Source organism: Canis aureus, chromosome 4 (genome assembly GCF_053574225.1).
Source record: "Canis aureus isolate CA01 chromosome 4, VMU_Caureus_v.1.0, whole genome shotgun sequence".
Classification (NCBI taxonomy): Eukaryota; Metazoa; Chordata; class Mammalia; order Carnivora; family Canidae; genus Canis; species Canis aureus.
The window spans coordinates 55,662,390-55,689,787 of record NC_135614.1 but is presented as its reverse complement, the minus strand read 5'-3'; the positions used below and the strand labels follow the sequence as shown (position 1 = coordinate 55,689,787).

The 27,398-nt window shown below is 37.9% G+C and overlaps 1 protein-coding gene across 1 annotated transcript in view; it reads left to right on the top strand.

Moving 5' to 3' along the window:
* The window catches only part of SGCD (sarcoglycan delta), a 914,568-nt gene that overhangs the window by 330,064 nt on the left and 557,106 nt on the right, over positions 1-27,398 (top strand). The window contains exon 2 of the mRNA XM_077895751.1: positions 24,911-25,064. The gene's annotated coding sequence lies outside the window, so the exon portion shown is untranslated. The remainder of the gene's footprint in view (positions 1-24,910; positions 25,065-27,398) is intronic.

Sequence of the window (27,398 nt, the reverse complement as noted above, 5' to 3'; positions counted from 1 at the left end):
AGTCTTGGTTAAATTTTGTGGGCTATAGTTCAAAGGTGGCTGAATTTTCAGAGCCTTTGTGGTAATACCCTGCTCTGCTTGATTTGTCTGGTACCACTGATATTCCCACTCATCCCAATTCCTGGGGTAAGAAGGGATTTCTCCAGGTTGGGCTGCCTCACTACTCGACTTAGTCTTTTTCAGAGGAGCTAGGAGTTTATGGTATGCCCTTTTTGGTATCTCTACCCAGTGTCCGTAGGCAATTGAGGGTCATTGGGTCCACAGGAATAAAACAGCTTCTCAATATGAGCCTCTTTGTGATTGTTTCCCTTTTCCTAGTTCTGACTACTCATCCTGGTGGTTTCTGACTAGGGGAGAGGGTAAGGGCCTAAGAGGACAGAGAGATTTCCTGGATCATGCCTGTTTGCTGTAGCTGTTTTTCCTGATAGTTCTGTGCCCTGACTTGGTATATTTTGGTGGGGAGAAGATGTCTCAGGCTCATGTCTCCCTTGGCTGCTTGTTTTTGGTTGGACTCCCAGTGGATCCCCTTGCCATTTGCTTTGTGTTTACTTTATACTGTCAGAAAAACCACCACCAACAACAAACAACAACAACAACAAAAAACCCTCCTTTGATTCTAGGGAAGAATGAGTTTACCTGGATACTTTTCTCTCTCGCTGTCTCTATCTCTCTGTCTCGGTCTCTCTCTCCCCAGATTGGGGGTTCTTGTGAATGCCATGTCTGCAAGGTCTTCCTTCTTCAGTATAGTGAGGAAATTAGATATCTGACCATTGTGCTGTCCCTCTTATCCTGGGGTCTTGCTTTCTGTCTTTTTATTGCCTGTCAGAGTTCCCCTTTGGTTGTCTCTCCTAGCAGCGTTTACAGTTCACTGGATTTCTAAGTTTGTGCTTTGCATGAATGGAGCATGGAGAAATAGGTTTATACCATCTTGTCCTGAGAAGAAATATGCACTATAGTTTTCTTGTTTACTTGTCAGATTTATGTCTAAACACATTTCTCCATAGCTCACAGATAATTATTATAACTTATTTACCATGCAACTTTTTGCTAGTGCCTAATATAGTATTGACTTATAGTATATTCTCAGTAAAAACTTTTGTAATGAAGTTGAAGGAACACTTATGTTTGTGAAATCAGGTCTGTAATTAGACACTTAGGTCTGGTAATGGCCAAATGGGGCCTTTGGAACCAGTCTATAATTTTACCAAGTGAACAATTGCCTTCCCCTAGACAGAAGACTATGTACCTTCTCTAGTGTGTAAAGCCTAAAATTCTTTGAAGGAATATATTAGTAGTCACTTCCCTGAGGAAAAGGGAAGTCCTTCCTTGAGCTGCTCCCTTTTTTATTTTCCTACAGTTTTATCAAAACTTATGTTTGAATTAAATCAAGTGGACTTGTGGGATCACCAGGTCTCTTTTTCAGTCTGTTCATATCATTCCTGTAGAAATTTCTGAATAAAATAAACTTGACAAATATTTGTACCTTTCTGTGATGTTTGGAGCCATTCTGTGGGTCTACTGGATCCTTAGTAAGTTGAAATAGTAACATTAAGTTTTCTGATGGAAGTAGTCTTCTATAACCCCCCAAATAAAAGATCATCTATAATTTTGGGGGCTGAAGACAAAAAACCAAGGAGAAATGGAAACATTTGAAAAGATAAAGCATTGGGAATTAAATATATAAAGTAAGTAGCATGTGACTATTTAAAAGAATAAAGTAGATTGGTCTGTACTAGGATGGTAAAATAGCCACAATAAAATAAATGAATAAAACAGAATTGCCACAGTGCATCTAGAAAATGAACTTCCATATTTGTTTACGGACCCACTATGGTATGCAGAGCTAAGATAATGTGTAATGCTCCTGTATTCTGTGTGTGATTCCTTCCCTTTCAGTATGGGCTGCCCTAGTGACTTGCTCCTAAACCCATAGTATGTCTAAACATAGTGGGATGTAACCACTATGGTTAAAAAACAAGAAATTGGAACTTTTGTCTTGCTACTTTCTGTGTTGACTCTGTCCTTTGATGGCTTTGGTGAAGCAAACCACCATATGCACATGACAGGGAAGTTCAATAGCCTGAAAGTGAATCATGCAAACTACACCTGAGCTTGGAATGGATCCTACCCCTGTTGAGTGTCAAATGAGATTCCCAGACCTGACCAAAATTGTAATTAGAGCCCTGTAAAGATGCTGAAGCAGAGGACTCAGTTAAGCTGTGCCCATATCCCTGACCCCTGAAATTTGTGAGACTATGAATGGTGGTTGTTTTAAGCCACTAAGTTTTTAATAATTTGTTAGGCAGCATTCGATAACTAAGATACCTCTCTGTTTTTTATATTAGTATAAGCAGTGGAAAGTTGTAAGTTTTTACTTTGTAACTTTTTATGTGGTAAAGAGTTCACAAGAATATATATTTTTCATAAGGAGATGTTCACATATATGTAATTGTATGTATATTTCGACTCCTTGTGTCTAATCTGCATAGCACCATATTGAAGCAGAACAGGCTCCAAATGATGCATTGACATACTACAAAATAATGGAAAAAAGGTAAGGAGTAAAAATCTGAAATGATTGTATTTATTCAGATTTGTTCACATGAGAGCATTATTAGGTTAAGTAATGGTACAACTGACTATATTGATCAGTCTAGAGCCAATGAAAACCCTCACTCTTTCTTAATTCCCTTAGGAAAGAATAGGATTGGCTTAAAACAGAAAAAGCATGAAAAGTGATATGGTTTTTTTATACTTTATCAGATGGTTATCACCTGGGAATGTCAAAAATTCTAATTATTACCAAGGAGATGAGAAATATGTCCAACATATAAGCAGATGTCTCTAATGCATGTGTATGTGGATGTGTTTTTAAATTTTTTTTTTTTACCATAGCATGGATAGTATGAAGTATTTGGATTTCTTATAGAACTTTCCCTTTTGCTATTAGAAATCCAAAAATGATTATGATTCTGGTGTAATTACTCAGCATCTTCATTTGTCCCTGGTACAATAGTGTTTTTCTTTAGCCATGACTATTAGATCAAAACCACAGCTTTTACAAAAGATAAATTAGGAATTGGCTGATCATTTTTCAACAAATATTAATTGAGCATCCTACAAAGGAGGGAGGATATAAAGATAGGCTATGCTGGTATTTGAGAGATTTTTTTTAAAGAATATTTTCTGATATTTTTTAATAAGATTTTTGAATATCTTTTCAAAGCAGCCCTTACGCTAGTAGATTGCTCAAGGATTGCCACAGTCTACCTTGATTTTAGATGCAAAGCACTGAAATTCTTTCTGTGTCTAAACAGAAATGTTCAGATGATGGACTAGCCTGTTGAAGATTCCATTAGACATTTTCCTATGATGCAGCATGTGTCATTTCTATCTAATCAACTTAGGATACACAGGATGAAATCTATTTGGGTTCATGCAGTGAAATCTCTTGTTTAATATAGGCTCTTACCTCTTTGATGTGCCAGGAGTAGAATAGGAATATTCTAGGTGAGAAGCCAGGGAAAGCTGTGTGTTTGGTTGGAGAGAATTTTGTTTTAGCACAAAAATGGTACCCAGAGTATGGGAATATGCCTTTGCCTTAGCTAGAGATGTTCTCCTTTGATGAATCTTTATTTCTTCTTTGAGTTACTTATAAATGTCTTTATCTTCTATATTTGAAAACAAAAGTTTCTGAAGCCTACTATTGTGGCATTTTGGTAAGTGTACTTTAATTGCTTAAATTACACAGCAATTCGTAACTGAAATAGTTCTGTATATTGTGATGTTTGGTGACTCAAGCCAGCTGATGTATACATGCAGATTTCAGCAGTTTCTGAGAATTTTCAGAAGTCACACGTGTAACAAATGTTGATGCTTATTTGCTTAGCAAATCAGTTTTACATCAATTCTATAGATCCTTTGCACTGCTAGTGCTTTGTCTATTAGGCTATTTTTTTCTATTTCTTTTCCAGCATGCCATTATAGTTTAATTGAGTAATATGTGAAACTTTAAAGATTTTAATTATTTTTAAGTAATGTCTACACCCAACATGGGGCTTGAACTTACAACTCTGACATCAAGAGTCACATGTTCTACTGAATGAACCAGCCTGGTACCCCGAGAGAAATACACAGAGTTTTAATCAACATTTCCTTTAGGAACTCAGTGAGAGCCCACTAAGTGTGTGTGTGTGTGTGTGTGTGTGTGTGTATTTTCCTCTACGACAGTTCTCCTTTGATGAATGTTTATAATTCAAAGGAGGCAAAACTATGTTGAATTAAATGCTATTTTTTCACCAATGCTCAACCTGTTTTAGCAAGTAAAATGTGATTTAGTAGTTCACTCAAAGGCCATATTTACTACTTTAATTCATGACAAGTTTTCTGTGCAATTCTTCAAAGAAATCAGTATATAAAACTCAATAATTGGATTGGATTTTCTTGATTTGGTAAGTTTTTAGATGCTTCTAGTTGAATCTCAAGAACTTTTTATTACAAATCCAGATTCCATTGATGTCAGAATAATTAGCTGAGTTGTCAGCTCCCCATGTCTACTCTAGACTTCATAAATGAGAAGTGAAATATTGGCCCATAGGATGTCCTGTCCAGTTCTGATGTTGAATAATGTTATTCTGCTGTGGGTGGTGGTGGTAAGATACCTTGGCATTCTGAAGAACTTCTTTTATTTGAAATTTCAGGATTTGAAATTTCTTTTAACACTTTGTGGGCTCTAAAGAGATGCTGGATGCATGCATTCATGTATTTATTTCATAGTTTGACACAATAATTTTTTTCCATTTTAATAATGTAAGGGATATAAGATGTGTACATGTCTCTTCCCTCTATTGAGAAATACCCTGTGTCTTTCCACAGACTTAACATAATAGTGCTTAAATATTGAATAAAAAAACCCAAAGTGTCATTTATTTATTTAAAGATTTTATTTATTTATTCATGAGAGACAGAGAGAGAGAGGCAAAGACACAGGCAGAGGGAGAAGCAGGCTTCCTGCAGGGAGCCTGATGCAGGACTCGATCCCAGAACCCCTGGATCATGACCTGAGCCAAAGGCAGATGCCCAACTAATGAGCCAGCCAGGTACCCCTCAAGGTGTTATTTAAACTTGATTAGATGATTTCAGTCCTCTGGCCCTCAGCAAAACTCCGTCAAAATGAATGATATGAGGTATTCCACAGCAATATTAGGACATAATTTAATATGCTATAATACATCCTGAACTGCTATAGAAATTTCCTAAAATCATTGGGCCAAGTTTGGAAATGTTTCAGGAAGTCAGCTAAGGTGGAATATTGTTTTCCTTCCAGTACACTTGTGGACATTCAAAGAATAATTTAAATCTCTTAGAAAATGCTAACATTCACTTTTAATTACATATGAATATGGCCCTAATTGCTCTGTAACTATTAGCAGTTCAGTTGTATGATTTAAAGTATGCATGAATAAATACATGCTTACTATTTTGTTTTGTTTTTGTTTTTTTTTTTTTTTGGTGGATATCAAAAATATACAATGACCCAAAGCCTTTTGAAGACATTTCACAATTATTTTATTGCATATTAATTAGAAACTGCTAATTGTACCTTGTTAAGGTGATACATTAATGAAATTTTTGCTGGACAAGATACTGGCTAAATTTTATATTAGAGAAATTTTAGAAGCCTTTCAAGTTACATGAGAATATAGTTAAATTTTAGTCTCCATATAAATTCAGACTAAATTCCATGGGAATTCCTTAGGTGCAAGACTGTCTAACACTAATTGTACTCACTTGGATTTGCATAATGCTCAGTAATTTTCATAGCTCTTTCTTATCCCATTTCACATTTGATCTTCACACTATACCCAAGAGGGTAGTAAGATGGGTATTATCCTCTCTAATTTGTAATCCCCTTGTTGAGTTGTGGTCTAAGAGGAACCTGCCTAATATTGAATCCTACTGTAGAGATAAGGTTCAAGTGTATTTTCTGGACTTTATCCTTGTGCCTTTCTGATTTAAGGTCACTAGGGGTACAGACTAATCTGTAATTTCTGTGCTTTATGGTTGTTTTTTATGCCAATATCCATATGAGGTTATGATTAATTTTTTCATTGAAGTAGTTGATTTTGATATTAAAGCAAGTTTTTTCCTTGGGGAATCATATTGAGTTAGCAAGTGTCCCATATGCTGTGAATAACAGGTATTAGAACAATAGAGCATAAATGGTAAATTGTTGATTCTTTCTAGGGCAAGGCCTCAATTTGATTATCTTGGTCCTTGCCTTGGCAAACTTTTTAATCTCTCCAAACTTTTTTTTTTTTCTTCAACTTTACAAAGGAAATAATGCTAGTTAGTATTCAGTTCTGAGATTAAATTGGATAATTCATATATAGTATGAGATAAAATTAACATTGAATAAATGTTCATTGCCTCTATTTCTACTGTAAAATGTGTTTTAACCCAGAAAGGAAGAATATATGTGGAATATTGTATAGATGAAGTATTTTACACATATTTTCATGTAATCCAATAACCTACTGAGAATATGTGTACCTTCCCATATAAATCAGTGAACAAACTTGTTTTTAATGTTTTGGCAGACTTATGAAACCAATTAGCTTGGTAATATATATTCAGCTTTAATGGGCAAGTAAATAATTAATGTTATTGCCTTTGTAAATTTAGTTTTTCAGTTATAAATTAACATAATTAAAAGAGTAATGTTTCTGTATGCATTCTACTAGCCAAATTTAAATCAAGCAATTAAACTGTAGGTTTTCTGCACCAAATGAGCTCAGCTCATAATGAGACAGACGACAGACGTAAATTTGTTTTTTCATGGTCAGGTTCATTACAAAAACATGAAGGAAAATACTTGTAGTACGTGTAATCAAGTAAATTATTCCAAGCACCATAAATTGTTTTTTCTGGGTCTTCTGCCTTAAACTGAGGACTTAAACACTGTCATTTCTTTCTTTCTTTCTTTTTCTTTCTTTCTTTCTTTCTTTCTTTCTTTCTTTCTTTCTTTCTTTCTTTCTTTCTTTCTTTCTTTCTTTCTTTCTCTCTCTCTCTCTCTCTCTCTCTCTTTCTTTCTTTCTTTCTTCCTTTTCTTTTCTTTTCTTTTCTTTTCTTTTCTTTTCTTTTCTTTTCTTTTCTTTTCTTTTCTTTTTCTATTCTGAAGAATGGTCTCTTCTTGTAAAAGATCACTTAGTTTTTCATCAGAATGTTACTGTGCTTGTTAACTACCTACAGTAATCCAAATCTCTAAAGAGGAAAGGCTTATTATATGGAGAGAGGACCTCAAAACCAGAGTTGAAATCTTTTATATGAAATATTAGCCATTTTGCATGACTTGGATTTGAAAAGCCAGCTGTGTGTTAGTTGTGTGGCACTGGTGATGAAGAGGAGGGTCTGAGGGGGTCACTGCTGTGCTCTAGAATCCACTGACTGTAGAAAGATACAAAGCAGTAGCTTGTGTTCTCCCTGAGAAGTGAAGTAGGTATATTTTTCCCCTTTGAAATCAGCCCTGTGGGGTACTATCAAACAGATTTTAATCTAAGACAATATATTTTGTGACTACATTGTTACAAGCTGAATGAACAGAAAAGGGGACCTGCTATGTGGGGATAATTGAACTGTAGACATTTTTAATCTTCCAAGAAATACTGGTATATAATTAAACATGCACTGACTAATGATCTATATTTAACAGCTCAACCACTTTGAAGCACACTACTAAAAGTAAAATTCTGGGGCGTATTAGAATGAGCATGTGTATCCCATTACTCTCTCTTTGGAGATAAGCACCACTGCTTCTCTTTGCTCACTGATACATCTGTAAGGTTAATCCCCCCCTTTAGTGATGTTGTTTATTAAAACACATTTGTATATTTATCTTTAATTAGTTCACTCTCCAGTGATGCATTATTTTAGCATGAAATACCTTCAGGGTGAAAGACTTCAATTCTTGGTTAGTAACTTTTGGAAAATGTGTATCCTATTTGTTATGCTCTTTTTTGGTTACAGAATGCATTTGTTCCCCTTGATTACCATGTGACATGGTCCTTGTTAGCTTAGGTCCAATTCAGAATTTTTCTAAATGCAGTATATGGTCACTCCATTTTATTTGGACAGCAAAAAAATGCTGGACAGCATTTATTTTCTTTCCAGAGTCACTGCCTATTACTTCTGATACTTATTATTGACATTTAAAAACAAATAAAATTGGAAATCACAACTAACATACTTCTCACTAGCCCTAAAATTACCTTGGAATAAGTCTGTAAGTCACCAATTCTAAGTCTTATTTTGGATCAGAAACTGTGGTCCTTCTCCTTAGGAACATAGAAATAAGAAAATGTTGTGCTTAAATTTCAGAGGTTAATGGAACCCCCTTGAAGCTCATCCTCTAATCCCTGGTTTCAAGTTGAAACCTCTATAATCAGAATTACCAGTACTGGCAGTTCTCCCCTTGTTATTCTGTTCCAATTCAATAGTTCTCTGTAAAATGTTCTAAATTAAAACTCTTATTGTCCTAAATTAGACTCTATTAATGGTCCATATTGGTCATAGTAACTTAAATTTGTGTGATTTCTGGTTTGTAAAATGCTAGTAATTTTTTAAAGTTAAACCAAACACCACTTGTTCCATGAAGCTCTCAGTCTTTGAATTCTAAAGTGAACCAAAGTAGACAACCATTCTGTCCTTCCCACAATCAACTATCCCATTTTATAGATGGATCTTTCATACAAGTTCCTAAGTTCTACTATGTTACAGTTGTATTTCTACCGTGATTTTTCAACTTCTTTATGGAAACAAGTTCTGGGTTCTTTTTTTTTTTTACCACATATTTTTATTTATATAATATTACTAGTAAATACTGCAGAAATGTGCTTTTTTAAACAAGCATAACTGAAATGAGCAGGTTTGGGAACTGACATGGTCACCTCTCAGAATGTGCACTGCTCAGCTTGCTGGGATAGAAACGTGTGAGATAGAATAAAAGTAGATGAGCAGCTTCAATTGTTTATCATGATGTGAGCACTGGTTGCTATATTTTATAAAAATAATGAAGAGTAAAAAAAAAATAATGAAGAGTATTGTCTAATTTGATGAATTGGTGTATTGTAGGCCACTTTAGAGAGTTTGTTTTGCAATAGGGAAACTAATTCTGAGCCTACCAGTTATTTTGACAGAAAAATGGGAGTAAACAAGATTTATGCCTTTTAGTAAATGTTGTTTAATTTTAATATTAATTTTGAAAGTTAAAAGTTAATTACTTTTTACTATTTGCATTCTGTAGTATTAGCTAATGACTTTAACTTTGTGAGGCAGCTGTGTATAGATTTTAAGAACTTTTGCTATGGGATCAGTAACTGGGAGCTCTTGCCTCTTAATAGCTATATGATTTTGGGCAAACTGTCTAATTTATAGGCCTGAATTTTCTCATCTGCAAAATGGGGATAATAGTTATAACTGGGTATAGTGTGTTATGAGACTGGATGCCTTGTACATTTACCAAACATTAAATAAATATGATCCGTTATAAATATTAATAGGGAAAGTGGCTGGATATTTACTTTCTATAATTCTATGCAACATATCTTTATGTTGTGTCCTTAATTTTATTCATTTGAAACAGACTTTCAAAATTCCTAATTATAGTTCCCTTAGGGATCTTAAGGGCATTTAATACCTTGGGCAGTGTTAAGATCCACAGATGAAATTTATCTCAAGTCCTACTGCCTTTCTAAGAAATGTATTGTTTTTATTTAATACATTTTGTTGAGCTGTGTATCTACACAAATAGACATTCAAGGATATAAGGGTTCATCCAGCTTAGTATTTACTTCACTGTGAGTGAGTCAGCCAACATGAAGGAGTGATGAAATGCACCATCGCTGATTTTTTTTCAGGTTTATTAGCCTTTAATACTTAAGGAGTCCATAAGGTAATAGGGAAATATTGAGAATGACTCCTTTGTAGTAGTCTAGTTATTTTCCAACAACAACAGCAATAATACCAGTGAGTATAGGTGGTGGTGTACTGATAAACCAGCTCTCCAGAAAAGAACACCTTGTCTTACAGTGTTGGCCAAGATTAAGAGTGTAAATATTCCCAACATGTTTGGCGTCAAGGTATATGATTTAACAACCAGCTCACAAAATTCCTGGATAAGGAGCATGACTCTTGCTGACTTCAGCATACCATGATAGATCTTTTGATCTCATCTCTCTGAGCCACCCTTTAGTTGCTTGCCTTTTTAGGAAGTAAAATTCCCCTTTTGGGCACCCTTTTCTCTTCTCTTTCTTCACATCTAGACTTGCTGTTTTTATGGGCTTCCTGTCTGACCCTGTACAGATTTCATTCACTCAGTTTTGATTCTTGTCTGATTTTTCAGTGGTAGGGGTGTGGTGTAGTGGGATGGTTTCAGTAGGGGAACCATGCAAGGTAGAAATCTTGCTCTTTCCTTAACTTTACAGAGTGTGTAATCTGTTCTGACTCCTTAATGTAGCCTGCATGGCTCTATGTGGTCTCATCCCAATTTATTTCTCCATTATAATGGTTTTAATGCTCCATCCTGAAAATGCATAACTCCATCCCTATAGGACTTCTTTAAGATCCTGGAAAGCACAATGTTCTTTCTTCCAGGCTTTCCTAGGAGGAGTTTTATTTTGCCTAGAAAGGTCTTCACATATCTTCCCCTCCTTTTAGATTTTCATCCAGGTGAACACTTTTCAGCCTCAGAGCTCATGGACATTACCCTCCCTGTGATGATCCAGATGAAGGTTATGTTTTGATGATTGCACATAGTCTGGTACTTAATTCTCTCAAACCATCCTTTATGTCTCACGCATTTGTCAACATAGAGACAAGTGTTTGAAAGGTACTACTTATGGGGCACCTGGGTGGCTCAGTAGATGAGCAACTGTCTTTGGCTCAGGGTGTGAACCCAGTGTCCTGGGATTGAGTCCCACATCAGGCTCTCCATGGGGAGCCTGCTTCTCCCTCTGCCTATATCTCAGCCTCTCTGTGTGTGTGTGTGTGTGTGTCACTTATAAGTAAAAGAATAGAAAAAAAAATCTTAAAAAAAAAAAGTACTACCTATATATTAGCCAAATGAGAAACCATGGTTTTGAGGGCACTTACAGATTAGGAATCAGGAGATCTTGCATCATTTGGGGCCAGTCAGAAGATCTTTAAGACTTAGTTTTCTTCATTTTTTGTGCATTTCTGTTCTTGCATTATTGGAAACTGCTAACTTACCTGTTCTTTGGAGATCAGTGTCAAAGTGTAATATTTAACATATCCCTTTTTGTCTGACTTCCTTTAAGACTTGAGAAGCAGTGTTGTGCCATGGTTGTAAGTGTAGACTCTGGATTTAAGCCATCTTTTTTTTTTTTTAAAGATATTATTTATTTATTTGACAGAGAGCACAAGCAGGGGGAGCAGCAGGCAGAAAGAGAAGGAGAAGTAGGCCCCCTGTAGAACAGGGAGCCTGATGAGGGACTCCATCCAGGACCCAGGGATCATGACCTAAGCCAAAGACAGCTTAACCAACTAAGCCACAGGTGCCCCTGGATTTAAGCCATCTAAATACAAATCCCAGCATTACTACTTTGGGCAAGTTGCTTGTTTTCCTCTCCTGTTTAGTGGGGATGATAACAGAATCTCCCTATCAAGTTAGGAAGAAAAACAGAGTCAATAGCTATGAATAGGACTTATATCTTTTTCACTCACCTATAATGTTCTTTCTCTCCTCTCCTTTCAGCATACTTCATGTTAATTCCCTCCGTGGAAGACTACAGCATTGGGTTGGTGAGCAGCATTAATGCAATGACTTTGAGAAAGCATGGAGCCATTTCTCCTATTTCCTCTCCAATTGAGCTTCTTCATGTACATTGGCAATTTTATCTTTCAAATAAGTACTCTTTCCCCATCTCCAAAATAACTTTTCAAATTAATATAATGATTTGTTCCATTCTAAGGGGCAATTATATGTAATGTTTTATTTTTAGAGTAATATCCAGTAATTTTCAGAAGCTGGAGCTTGTCATAAAATCATTGAAAGATAAGTAATTTTCTTCTCACTGTTCCAGGAGAGTAGCTCAATTGATTCCATTCGTGCTTGAGAAGTGAGTTTAGCATGCAGTTTGCCAGTTGATACACACAGGAACGATAAATGTGTAATGAAATGTCTGAGATTTGTGGTGGGGAAGGAAGAATAAGAAAGATAATATGTCAATGAGAAAAACTTATTAGAAAATACAGTTCCAGGAAACAGGACATACTTCTACTACTGAAGGAAGGTCATTACTTTGAGATCCATGGGACATATGGAACTTCCCTGGGCTGGTGAACCAACCTTCCTCATGAATGGTGCTGGGAGGGGAGAGAGTCCACGTCTATTTTGATACCTTTTTTGAGATTGTGCGGAGGAAAGATCAGCCTTTCTATTTCCAGTGTATTCAAGACTGAAGGTCAGAAGGAGAATAGTTGATGCTTCACACAAACAGAAGTGTGACCAGTATGGCTGGTGCACGTTAGGAGGTGGAGGTGTAGAACACACAGTGAGACCAGTGAAATGGGCCAGATCTCAGATCTTCTAAACTGCATCAAGGATTTTGAGATCCTATTCTAAAAACAGTGAAAACCTTTGGAAAGTTTAGGCTGAGGAGTAGAAATGGCTTATTTTTAAAACCTCATTGAAAAAGGAGTGGGAGTAGGGGATCCCTGGGTGGCGCAGTGGTTTGGCGCCTGCCTTTGGCCCAGGGCACGATCCTGGAGACCCGGGATCGAATCCCACATCAGGCTCCCGGTGCATGGAGCCTGCTTCTCCCTCTGCCTGTGTCTCTGCCTCTCTCTCTCTCTCTGTGACTATCATAAATAAATAAAATAAAAAAAAATTAAAAAAAAAAAAAGAAAGAAAAAGGAGTGGGAGCAGCCCAAGATGGGTTGATTAAAGACCAGTGAAGAGGTTGTAGAAATATTCCAGATAAGTGGAGTTGTGCTTTTAGGGGCTCCATCTAGGAGAAGAGAATAGCCCAGAGTGGCTGGAGGGGCCACTGTGAGAGGTATTACAGTAGAGCTGCTTAGTGGCAGCTGTGCTGGCTTCTTAGCAAGATGATGTGTGGCTCTTCCTGTGAAATGGTTTAGAAAAGCAACCACAGCTTACCATTACAATGTGTAGTCTGTGTGCATGTACATGCATGTGCGTATTGACAGGTAGAGTGTGTGACATTGCCTTAAGTTTATTTGTTAAAACCAGAGGCTAGAGGTAAAATTATTTTTATGCTTTCGTGTAATTGTGAACAAGTTTAAGGATTGACCCGTTTAAACAAAAATAAACCTTCTTCTCCTCTTAGAAATTTCTCAACTTAGAACTTTGAGTGAGATATAAAATTAAGATAGACGTTTTTGGACTTCAGCTAAATGGTTCGTGTAAATCCATGAGCATCCCTTGGTGCCAGATGGTTAAGAACAATTATCTGGCATTTCTTTCAACTTTAATGTTTTCAGAGAACTTTATGATAAGTGACTAATTTAACTTCACATTTGCCTAGTAAGAAGTGAGGGAAAAATAATAGCCAGCTATCTGAGGCACCATTATGTAATTCATACAACTCTGTGGGTTCTTAATAAATATTGAGTTGTAACTTAGCTTGTGTTATGGTGGGAAAACAGATGATTCTGGAAGGTTTAGGATCAGCAAACCTGTATTTCCCAGTACTTCATACCTAGGTTTAAGGAATTGTTATTATGATTTTGTATGTGTTTTGAAAATCAAAGCAGGGTACAAGACCTGTCCTATAATCTTTTCTCCTTTCACAGCATGGAACACTGAAGCCAGATGAGTAGATGGATTGCTTCAAGTTTGCAGAACAAGAATTTGGTTCAAAGGTTTGAGGGACTCCATAGTCCTTGTTTTGAAGTTAGATGACAGCTGTCTTCTCCTTGTTGAGGTGACAAGGCTATTCCTTTCCCTAGCCGGGCTCTTTGCTGGCCTACAATGTATATCTGTGTTGTTTTATAAACATTCCATAATCTACCTCTTGATGGGGCTAAATATGTTTTTAAATCTAATCTTTCTGGTTTCTAATGTGATTTCAGTGAAAGCCTTTTTCCAATGCAATGGTTTTGCAATTATAGTGGAGTCTCAGCTTATGTGCATTTAATTTATGCAAATTCAACTGTACGTGCATGGCAAATAACAGAGAACCATTTCCATAGCACAGAGGGTTCTGTCCATGCAATAAGCACATGCTCCCGAGTAAGAGAAGCTGAATTCTGCTTTCCTCGGTGTCTGACTCAGTGTTTGATGCCCCTATACGGTAAGGATTTGGTGTGAGTGAAGTTCTGTGCCTTAATACTACTTACTTTTCAAACTACAGGGCACCTAAGCCAAGTCTTCCTTTTGTTTATTGTTCAACCAAAGAAATATGTGCTACAAAATGGGAAAAAAAGATTTTCCCCTCTGGGTCTGTTCATTTAACGAAGAAATGAGCATTTATTATGTAGCACCATGCTAGGTACTAGAAATGCTACCAAAGATATGGTGAACTACTGAAAGATTACTCACCCTCACAGAACTTAGAGCTTAGTGTCTTCTGAAATCTGTCAGTTAACATACTGCCTTCCTAAGATATTTTGAAGAATGATGTTGGTTTTATGTGATTTTCACTTTACTGATTTTTACCTTGCAACCACTCTTTGAAGCCACTTTGAAGACACTTTAGCAGTTTCTTAGAAAGCTAAACATCCTCTTATTTGATGATCTAGTGATTGTGCTCCTTGATATTTACCCAAAGGAGTTGAAAACTTATGTCCATACAGAAACCTACTCATGAATGTTTAGAAGAGATTTATTCATAATTTTCAAAACTTGGAAGCAACTAAGGTATTTCAGTAGGTAAATGGGTAAAGAAACTGAGGTCCATCCAGACAGTGGAATATTATACAGTGCTGAAAGAGAGGAGTTGTCAAACCACTGAAAGACCTGGAGAAACTTAAAAGTGTATTGCTAAATGAAAGAAAGCAATCTGAAAAAGGCTGCATACTAGGAGATTCAAACTATATGACCTTCTGGAAAAGGCAAAACTATAGAAATATTTCAAAAGATTAGTAATTGTCAGAGATTAGAGGGAATGGAGGCAGGAACAGATAGAGTGCAGAGGATTTTTAGGGCACAGAAACTATAATACAGTTTCAGTGAAGACCTGCCAATAAACATTGGTCAAAACCCATAGAATGTGTAAAACCAAGAGGAAACCCTAAGGTAAGCTGTTGACCTTCAGTGATGATGATGGATCATTGTAATGGTTCATTGATTGTAGCAGATATAGCAGTGGTCCAGGATGTTGATGATGGAAGTGGCCGTGCATGCTTAGGGACAGGAAGCATATGAAAACTCCCTGTACTTTCTGCTCCAGTTTGCTATCAACCCAAAACTGCTGTAATAACCTATATAAAAATAAACCCCTTGTTCTCCTCTCAGGAACCCCCATGTAAACCATGACTCCATCTGTGTCCTATATGTTCTTATTGGTTTTTTGATAATAGATATAATGCAGGTGTGTAGTTGTGCCAGATTATAGAAGTATTTGGGAAGATGCTGTTTAGGGTGGCATAGTTCTGAAAGATGGGAATCGAGCATTAGAAAGCTGGATTCTTGTCACTCATTTGACCCCAATCGTTTCGTGACTTTGGACAAGCCACTTTCCTCATCTGCAAAATAGTACAGTTCGACTGTCTGGCTCCTGTGATCCTGTCCAGTTCTTTTCTTTGAAATGTTTTTAATTGAATTATTGGAACTTGGTACTAAATCTTTAACATTATTACAGTAAAATCCCTTCAAAGTCATGAATTATAGGTCATATCTTAATTCCTTTAAAAATAAAAAATAATTAAAAATACATAGATCAACAGACTCCTAGTGAGCTGTTCTGTGGTCTTCCCTGGAGGGCAGATTCCTAGCATCTCTTACACAGTTCCCTGAAAATGGTTGCAAAAATCCTTCCTAGATTTATGGTTAAAGTAAAGTAATTTTGGGACACTCTTTACCTCTAGATGTCACTTTGGAGAAAGCAATCAATATGACCTAACAGAGAGAATAGGACAGTCCATTTATTTTCAGTTTTTATAATATTTTATTATACATACATTTTTTTAAATTAAGGGCAATGATAAAATGAATGGTTTTGTGTCCACCATCCAGGTTGGTAAATCCTAAGATCTTACATATTTGCTTCCCAAATGTTTAAGTAATAAAACACTAATGGTTAAAGCTTAATATAGGAAAAAAGTGTTTTTAAAACAAATTTCCCATTTCTATCTGTAAGAGTGTCACTTGCTCATGAAGAGCAAAAAATAATGGATCCTAAAGAGGTCAAAATCCTACATAATTTTACCACCTAGAGACAACTATTACCATTTTATCATCTTCTTTCTTTGTTAAACATTTGCTCTATGTGCTTTTTAAAAAATCTGGCAACCAGTTTACTTTATTATGGAAAATTTAGGGCAGCCCAGGTAGCTCAGTGGTTTAGTGCTGCCTTCAGCCCAGAGTGTGGTTCTGGAGACCTGGGATCGAGTCCCATGTCAGGCTCCCTGCATGGAATGGAGCCTGCTTCTCCCTCTGCCTGTGTCTCTGCCCCTGTCTCCCTCTCTCCCTCCCTCCCTCTCTCTCTCTCTCTCTCTCTCAATCTCGAATAAATAAATTAAATCTTTAAAAAAATTTTTAAAATATTTTTAAAGTAAAGGGAACAGGGTAATGAAATCCTAGGTAAGCATAAATCAGCTGTAAGACTTACCAGTCTGGTTGTATGCATCACTCAGGCCCCACTAGAGTAAATTCCTTCCCATAACATCTCTTCTTTAAATACTGCAGTATTCATCTCTAAAAGGTGGCATCCTTTTTGTAAATAAAACAATGTCATTATTATACCAAATGTGTTAATAATTATTTTGTACTGGAAAATATCTAGTCTTTTTTGAGATTACTGCTCATAATTGTTTCTTTCATCTTGTTTGTATATCAACATCTAAATCCCTTTCATCCATTAGGAGTGACTGTGTGTTTCTTAAGTCTCTCTAATCTGTAGGTTCCCATCCCTCTTCATTATTATCCCTGTGATTTATTTGTTGAAGATGATCCGGTTCTTTATCCTGCAGACAGTTCCACAGCCTGGATGTTGCTGATTGTATCCTGTGTTGTGTAAGCAAATTCCTATCCCTGCATTTTCTGTAAGCTAGCTGCTTTCATTCAGGTTGCATGGTTTGGCTAGACTGCTTCCTAGGTGAAGCTATTGTGCCTCCAAATCTTTCTTTGATGATGTTAGTAGTCATGGATAATTATTACCTAGGTGCATTATTTCATTAGGAGTTAAACATTGGTGGCATTCCAAATTTATTATGTTGTTTTCAGTTTTTGGTAAGAGACTTCTACAAATGGAAACTTCCTTTCTTCAGTATTTGATTATAGGTCCTAAGGAAAAACAGGATAGAAGGTTGGTTTCCATTTATTTACTATTTTCAAAATAATGATTTGGTTCTCTAGCACCTTCCAAAGGTGACCAGTGAGAATTTTTTCTTCTTCTTCTCGGTCTCATTGTAAACTCATTGATTTAAATATACTTGTGGTATTTGAATTCTTTCCAGTTTTAGCATCATTGATGCTCTAATTTTCTCATGCATAATTTGGATTTCTTAACACGAGTGTCGCTGAGTTCATAGGCTGTTTGCAATTCTTTTTCTGTAAGCTTCCTGTTGATATCCTTGAGTATTTTTCTAGGCATTTATTAGTATTTTTATTTTCTAGGATATTCTTTCCTGTCTTTAGGAATATTAACTCTTTTATCTTACAAAATGAAAACATCACCCCTCAAAAATTCACATAAGCAGTGTGAGACAATAAACAGGGAAAACATTTGCAGTTTTTATCACAGACAAGAGTGAGTTCATGACTCAGCAGGAAAGACCATAGCAGTGATTAGAAGCCCAGAGCCTGGACCCCCTCTTCTGGGTTCTAATCCACCTAGGAGAGTGTTGTATATGAGGCTCTTGAATACTCTGTGCCTTCTCCTTCGCTGTATGTAAGATGCAAATCCTCATAGCACTTCTCCAGTAGGTTATTAGGGGCATTTCTTGAGCAAATGTAGGCTCAGTACAGTGCTGGTACACACAAGCTCAATAACTAAGAGCTATTGAGACTTTTGTTACTTACCAAAAACCCTGATAATCTATTACATTTTTATTAATGGCTTGGAAGTTGGACAGTAATACTGCCCCTCTCATCCTTAGTTGATTTGTTTTTTCCCCGCTCCTCAGTCCTTCCCTAGACTGCCCTTCCCTCTTTGCACCACAGAATTAGCAAAGGAATAGTGTAGCTTGCTTTGGAGATCAATCAGTGAAGGAAATCAAACATATATGATTATTTTATGTCCACACACAGACATTATGCAATGGCTCCCCATTCTGTGCTTACTCTGTGCCTCCAAAAAAGAAACATGACATAGATTTGATGTTCTCAGCAACTTGGTCTAGTAGGCAAAACCCATACTATTGCACATATTACTATTTTTCACCTCCTAAATTCCTTGTTAAGAGCCATTGAGGTGTTGTTATGCTCATTTAATAGAAAATTCATACCACTATGAGTTTTAACATAAATACATTATATTAACTCAAACATAACATCATTGTATTAAAATTATTCCTCAAAAAGAACTCTTTGAAATATGTATTATGCCTTCTGTCTTGCAGATGAAGCACTGAGAGGTGGAAAATCATGCCCAATGACACAGAGAGTGGGCAGCTGAGCTGGGAATCAACCTCAGGCACGGGTCTAATACTTTTAGCCTGTATGACCTTTGCAGTTGATAGTATCGAGGCAAAATGGTGTCCATGTTGACCAACACCCAGAATGATCCGTTTTTGCTGGGCATCCTTTGATGCTCATAGTGACATGATATTGTGAATCTAGCTTAAATATGTCACCAAGAGCACCAAGTCCCAGGGATGAAGGTCTCTGAGAGAGATATATATATATATTTTAGATTTTATTTGTTAATGAGAGAGTGAGAGTGAGAGAGAGAGAGAGAGAGAGAAACAGGCAGAGACACAGGCAGAGGGAGAGGCAGGCTCCATGCAGGGAGCCCGATGTGGACTCGATCCCAGGACTCCAGGATCACTCCTTGGGCCAAAGGCAGGTGCTAAACTGCTGAGCCACCCAGGGATCCCTCTCTGATATATTCTTTGTGGGGTTAGTGTCTAGAGATATATGGCAAGCCGCCACTTAAAATGCCCCTGATAATTTAATCACTGGTTCATGGAGTATGTATCTCCAGCTAACATATAAGGGAGGTGTGGTAAACTTAACATTGTCTGTTTGAGGTGGCACAGAAAGCTCACTGACTGGATTTGAGGCCATGTGAGATAGCATGCTACCACTATGAATTCTGTAGCTATCTATGGCCAATGGGCATGTGTGGAAGTTGGAGAATTTGGCCGGATAGCCAAATCATTCGAAGGGCAGATATATTTAAGGAATCGTGTGTGTGTGTGTGTGTGTGTGTGTGTGTATGTGTTGTGCATGTATTTGCTATTAGGCTGGGAACAAGGACTGCCTCTCTGATGACAGTGATCAATTTCCTAAAGCAAAGGCGTATCTGTATGTAAGGATGTTGAAAATAGCAAATGTCAGACTGGGAGGAATGGTGGGTAGGTGCATATGGAAAGGAGTGCGAGTGGGCATCCATCCTTCTATGATTGTTAAATTTTAAAAGCACATCTTGTGAACCACTGCTCTCTTTCTCCCTATAGTCTGTCAGTGTCTGACCCACTTGATGAACTTTGAGATAAATCATTTGTTAACTAGCAAATTCAACAATTAGCCCAGATGCTAGCAAACTCTTTGAAGTTTCATTACAATGTTCAGTGACATTTCTTCTAGAGTCCTTTTGATTTCTCAGTTCAACTTAAAAGGCTAACTAGGTAAGGAAATAAGGTGCTAATGAATTGGCAAGAGATCAGGTATCTAAAAGTCATTAGATGTTTTCTGTAATCCTTAAAATCCAGTGACACAAATTTTCTTTTGTTCCCTAGTAGTTTATTTGGTGTCCAGATTAGGAATAAATAGAAGGCTTGCAGACTTAGCCCAAAGGTAGTGATTGCAGTTATAGATGAGCACCCAGATCTTCAAAGTATTCTATGTTTTATGGACCCAACATTGTTTCATAATGTCAGCTGGTAGGAAATGTAATATTTTACAAACTGAGTCCCACTACCAGTGGTGATTCGGTTCACTGAATCTGCTGCTCAGGAAGCAACTATTCCAATAGTGGAGGTGTAATATGACCTCCTCTGTGGCTTTGGAAGAAACCTGCCGTCTGCTTTCACTCTCCTTGACAGAGGTGGGGCTGGGCCCATTTTCACAGTTACATTCTTAGGAGACTGACCAAATTCTTCTTTTGGAGTTAAAACTGCAGCATTTCCAAGTGTCAGAACTCAGTTGAATCAGAAAATCTAGGAAAGAATCCTTTGTGATTTTTCAGCATATTTGGGTAAGAGCAATAAGCTCAAAACCTTGAGTTTAAATCCTGACTGTCACTTTCTCATTGTGTGACTTCACACAAATTACTTAATGACTTCCTCATATACAAATGGAGGAAATGAACATGCAGTGAAGCGTTGCTGACAATACAGATGCTGTGTGTAGGTCTGTGAGGCAAAGCCTTGGACACATACATGGTTTATGTATCATCACAGTGCTTCTCCTGGAAAGTTAAGTCCTATGGCAGTACTCTCTCGTAAAAACCAGCCTAGTTTGATAGATTTCAATTCACAGTTCATCCCTTCCCCCTAGCATGCACCATCCAGAGATCTTAATCAAGATCCATTTTAGAGTTTCCAGGATCTTTAAGTCCTTCTCTTACTCTCCCTCATCCTGCCCTCTGTGGGGAGTGTGCCCTTTGCAGATCAGTGCCTGTGTGTGTTCTATACTGACAGGAATTATTGTTAACACAGCCCAATCATTAGAGAGGTGTGGTTCACACTCTGCCATCAAACCAGCCGCTAATTGATACCTTTTGAAAAATGACCTATTCCCTGAAGCATTCAAGGCTGCCCAACAGGCAAAGATTATACCCACCTCTATGATTAGAACTGTAACCATGCAGACGCTGGTGATGGAAGACACATGTTCTTTCTTGACATTATTCCCTTTGACAATATTCCTCAAATATCCTTTCTTCGTTTATTTTGCCACAGAACAGCATTAATCTCCTCGTGTTTCCAAAGATTTCAAAAGAGCTGATTTCTGCAGCTGTGTTATCTGAGCCCAGTGCCTTCTATACCATCCCATCCACAAAGCGTCTTGTTAATGGATAGATGTGTACTTGTGAATTTAGTGACTACTTTTCATTTCTTTGCTGAAGGAGGGAAATAAACCAGGATCAATGAAGAGAAGGTATGTGTTGGATGGGGGCCTGGGAACAAACTGAGGAAATTGGATTGTCTCTTGAGAAAACCAGGGATTACAGAGTTCTCTCCCTATACCAAGCAGAGATCAGGCTATTTATAACAGCACACTCTATGTCACTATTTGAGTGACTCAACAGCTTCCTAGGGGTTTATGTCTTCCTGTATCTGGGCAGAAGTTAGGAAATTATGAAAGACAACGAAAAACCACTGGAATAAAGCTTTGAGAGGGTAGGGATAAAGTCATTAGTAGTCCCTACCCTTAACAGAGTGCATAGTAAATTTTATGTACTCGAAAAACATTTGATGGTAAATGCATTTTTGAGCAAGTCCCTCAGTGGCCTACCATGGGGTAGCAGTGATTTTTCCCTGAAGCATCTTAACTTTTTATTAGGTGTGGTGTAGCTAAACCTGAAAAGTAGGTGACATATTTTTCTGTTGTTGCTACATAGACATAGACAGTTTCTTAATATCAGTTAAGGAGTAAAGAAAGAAAGATGCATCTGGATAGACTGGGACTTGAATTCTCAAAGCAGTCAGCAAAATTTCTTTAATAACTCCATATATCATTGTGCTGAATGATAGTATTGTTTGCTTTCAACGTTGTGTTTCTTGGCTTTGGAATGCAGGAATAATTGTAGATTGTGGGTTTCTGATTATCAGCCTGCTATAATACTAGGGCCAAGATCATCTCAAATTGCTGGTCATCAGTGAGAGGACAAGAAATGAACCAAAGAATTTGAGTTTCTCATGTTACAAAGCTCTGCCATCTGCCCTTAGAATGTGGGGGCAGTTGAGGTAACGATTTCCAGAGAAAGACATTAAGGGCCATGAAAGCGGTTATATATGCAGAAAGGTAGAAAAGATTCAGACTCTGCAGACAGGTAGATAAAATCATGAAATTTCATGCAGAGTGTCAGCCTGCAACAATAAAAAATGAGAATTAAGAGGAACAAATATCTATTGAGTACTTAGGCCATGCACAGTAACAAGTGATTTACCTCTGTTACCTTGTTTGATTTTCATAAACCCTTGAAAGAGACAGGTGTTTCTAACTTCTCACTCTGACATAAAAATGTGATAGGTGGAGTGTCTTGGTCAGTTCATAGTGATGGAACCAGGATGTGAATAATATTAGGACTGTCCTAAGCCTAGTTCTTAAACATTGTTCCCTACTTCCTAACCAGTCTTAAGACTACTTTTACCTTGTAATTGGCAAAAGTCTCCCTCATTCTGAGTAATCTCACTCACTCACTCACTCACTCACTCACTCACTCACTCACTCTCTAGCTGGGAACTCTTTGGAGGGCATGCATTTTAGCCCAGCGAGCAGTAGGCTCTCAGGAAGGTAAAGAGATCTCTCTAAAGGCACCTGGTCTGTTGGTGGCCCAATTAGATCAGTGGTCCTGTGATTCCTGCTTCATATCTCTTCCCTAAACCTCTTTATCTAATCTTGGATCTCTTTCCTCCTGTTCACTCAGTTGAGGCAGGGACTGAGATTTGAGAGAGGGACAAGAATGAAGTGTCTGAAGTGTCGAAGAAAGAGCAGTGAAAACTAAGAAAGACAAGGTGAGCATTAATAGGGAGTTTGCAACATAAGAATTCAAGCAGATCCATCCCACTCTATGCAATATTTTCTCTTTAGGAGTTTCTAGAAATCATTTTTGGCTTTTCAAAGATACATCTTCTGTGTCACATGCCAAACTGTACAGAACCTATTCCTTCTACCAACACTAATAGGTCTTCATACCATTTTTGTTTCAGCCAGGAATGCTGGAGACAGATGCTTTTGCATTAAGCCTGGCTCGGCCACTTATCATCTGAGTGCTCTTGAGAAGTTTTACATAAACTTCCTGTTTGTCCATTTGTTCAAAGATACGTATTGAGCTCCACATCGGTGCTAGGTGGTGAGTGACCTGCTGGAAGTACAGCAGGACACCAGAGATAAAATTCCTTGCCTGCATGAAGCTTCTGTTTTACTGGGGAAAGGTAGATAAACAGGTATACCATATAGTATATGAGCAAGTCTTGGTTGGAAACAGGGAAGGGGGAATGTGGAGATGTAGTCAGTGTTTACTATTTCAAGTAATTGTGACAAGGTCACAGTGGAAGAAAGATAGAAAGTAGTGAGGGGGAAAACAGCCTTCTAGGTGAAGGGAATAGTAAGTCCCAAAGCTCAGGTAGAGATAGAGGAATTGATGGGAGGCCAGCAGGGCTCGTGAGAGAGAAGGTAGGGGACAAAGAGAGTGGTAACACAGCTATGTCATGTGGTGCCTTTTTTGGCCGCTGTAATGACTTTGACTTTGATCCTGAGTGGGGTGGAAGGTATTGAGCAGGAGAGTGTCACTCTCTTACCCAGGGGACAAGTTGAGAGTGACAGCCATGGTTTGAGCATGCCTGCTGTGTAGCCATATAGATCTATAATGATGCCTTGAACCAGAATGTTAGTGAAGGAGCAGGTAAAAGTGGTCAGCTTTTGTATTCATTCTGGTGAGAAAGCCACTGAATTTTGAAGAAGGCATGGGGTATATATGAGAGAGAAGAGTAAAGGTTGACTGGCAGGGTTTGCACCTGACCAGAGGGGTGAATAAAATTGCCATTGAAAAAGAATAAATTAGGAAGAGTGTGAGCCTTCCTTTTTTTTATTCAGAGGGTGTTTGTTAGTGATAGAATCAGGACTTCACTTCGGGCATGTCCTGACATGGCTATTAGAATTCCAAGCAGATTTGTTGGATAGTCAGTTGATATGGGAGTCTGGAGTTCAGTGAAGTATCTGGGCCTGGAGACAATCTCAGAGTTGTCAGTGTATAAATAGTTTCTCAAGCCATGGAGCTGGGAGATGCCCCCTGATGAGTGAGTGCCCAGAGAGAATGAATAGGCTCAGGACTGAGTCCCAGGATGCTCTCACCTTGAACATTTTGAGACAGAGAGGATCTCAGAGAGGTAGCCAAGAGGGAGCAGCCAGTAATGATTGGCAAGTTTGGTATCTTGAAAGCCAAGTGAGGGAATGATCTCAAGGTAAGGAAGTGATGCATGGTCCCCTGTCTCATTCTAACATAGACTACAGTGTTAGTCATGTTGTTTGTGTTTATTCACTAGTGGAATTAGGCCACAGGTCATGAATTATCATGGAAAAATCTTTTTTCCTCTATGATCTTAAGTTTCCCTGAAAGTTAAATGAGCAAATTTGACTAGTCATGTCCTAAAACATTCGCCAGCCTGGATGTAGTGACTTTTTCTGCTTTTGTATGATGGCCTGAGTCTAATGAAGACTGAATCCATACAGCTATTATTTGTATTTATGCCAATCAGAGTGTAGTGTGTGTGTCTTCTGTTTAGTTCCTCCAAGCCAAATGGCCTGAAATTTCATATCCCCATCCAAGTTTTGGTTTAGTTTTTATTTGTGAATACCTTCTTTCTCTTGTGATTTTTCTAGACGTGGAAGAAACCTCTGTCCTCAGAAGGCAGTGCTGGAACCCGTGTGGAGGTTAAGAAAACTATCCCCTTGGTGGTGGCTTGAGGAGATTATCTCAACCTCAATGTTGCCCTGAAATTGGTGTTCAAGATTCAAGAAGATTAGGACTGCTAAGGTATGGACATTTGATTTTGAGAGATGATATATATGTAATGTATACAGATATGTATAATCTTTTTTTTTTCCTTAAGACAAATGCATTTAAAGATGCTTAATCATTTTCACAGCCATTTATCTTCTTCATGCCCTGTTTCTCTTTCCTTTCTCCCTTCCTCTTTTAAGCAATGATTTTAACATTTTTGCTACCAACTTTTGGGATGTGGTGGGATAAATAAAGCTGTACAGTAAGAGAAACTGAAGTCCACATTATCTCAATAATAATGGAAGTGACCTGAGGGGAGTAAGACAAGGCATGGGGGGAGGCTTTTGCAGGTATTTCTGATAGAAAGAAAAGTGAAATGGAAGTTGGTGCCTATGTGATGGGACTTTCAGGTACAGAGATGAGTAAAGAAGTGACACTATGAAATATGCGGTTAATTTTCACTTTCTGTGTGCCAAAGCTTTGTATTATTTCTTAAGGTCTTAGGAAGGGTCTATCTTGATATTTCTTTTGGATATATACCCATGTTGGGGGAGACTGAGTTTGGGTAAGGAGGTTCCATTTGTTTTTTTTCTGGTTGCAGTGAGAATCCACTGTGTGTGTGTGTGTGTGTGTGTGTGTGTGTGTGTGTGTACACATACATGCATATGTATAATGCATATGTATTATATGTGGGTATATATAAAATTCACTGAGTGTTGTGTAATCTCTTTCACACTCTCTAGGTGGAGAGAGAGGGACAGATGGAAGGAGGGCAGAGAGAATCCTACAGAATGGCACGTTTATTGTGGCTCAGGCATTGTGATGTAAGCTTGAGGGCAAAAATTACAAATACAACTAATGCCAGCCATCTGGAATAGGGATTTCTGTTCTGGGAACCAAAGGAGATATAAGTAAAAAGGTTTTCTGAGACTCTAGCAAAGAAGGGTCAGGGGGCAGACTCAGTCTCAACAATATTAGAGTTGACATCTCTAGACTTAACTCCTGTACAGAATAGTAGTCCTGCATACACCACTGGTTACCAGCCGTGAGGAAATGTGGTTTAACAGCGTAGAACCACATGACAAATTTAAGAGAAATTCTAGAACATCTCCATCTATAGCTCATTTGCTGTCCTTTTAATTTCCTTCAAAGAAAAAAGAAGACCCTCATCACCCCAAAGCTCTGGAAATTGGGAGAACAATTGTAGCTAAGGTACTGGCTGGCTCCCTTCTCAGGCACAGAGGCCTCCCGTGTGTCATCGGTAGTGCAAGGGAGAGGTCCAGAGCTGATAGAAATGAAATACATTGTCACTTCAGGCCTGTTTTCATTTTATCTCTGACTTTCTCAGTGTTGAAAGAAATGTGGTATATACTTTTCGTTGATTATGAAGAGCCCTTCCTTTCAGGAGGAAGCACATCTACTTTCTAGTTTTTTGTAAAATCCTCCAAGGCCCATGCAGAAATGATTGAGCTCTGATGTTCACACTGCTCATAGTACCTCTGAAAAGAGTGCTACGGGATTGGTGACAATGTGAAGGTGGCATTTGAAACCCCTCTCTTCCCTCTATTCAGGGAATTTTTAATTTTTCTCAAAGAGGAAAATAATTTATCTCCTTTCCAAAGGGCACCTTTAAAGCAGTTTGTCTAAATATTACTTATGAATTCATTTCCCACTAACATGGTTTCAGAGGCTAAATAGGTGATTTAACAATCAGGAAAAAAATAGTGCCCCTTTCTTGAGTCGTCACACAAATCTCAATATTCTGCTTAAGAGACACATGGTCGTGGTGCAGTCCCTCTGCCCACATGTTCTTGATCTGTTGAAAAAGAAAGCTAAAAAGCTGTTCTGTGCTTGTCATAAAAATCAAGAGAAGCTTAGGGGTTGGGACTGGGATTTTGATGACTGAGTGCTTTGCTTTGAGCGTGTTGATCTTTAATTCAGAATGCCTATGTTCTGTCAGGAATATTCACCTAGATGCTAACTACTTAAAACATAAATTCAGCAGAGAAAGTTTTAAAGGACTCGGTCATAAAAATGTTCCTGGTTTAGAGACCAATCAACCCTTAAGAGGACAATAAAGCTTTCCCTGATTGTTGGCAGAGGCTATAGGGAGAAGAAGCAGGGCACGTTCATCCCAGGGATAGATTCCGCTGTAGTATACACAGGTGATGTGCATGCCCCTGTTCACAGACCAAAACTCCATTTCCAGGAAGGAAGGAGGAAATGAGGCAATGTTGGTACATCAATCTACCCTAATGTTGCCTGGCTTCTATGCTCCAGTGCATTCAGCAGATTTTTCAGGTGTCCTTTCAAGTGAAGACAGTATAAATTAGTGGCTATGTTTGCAGACTTTAGAAAAGGCAAATC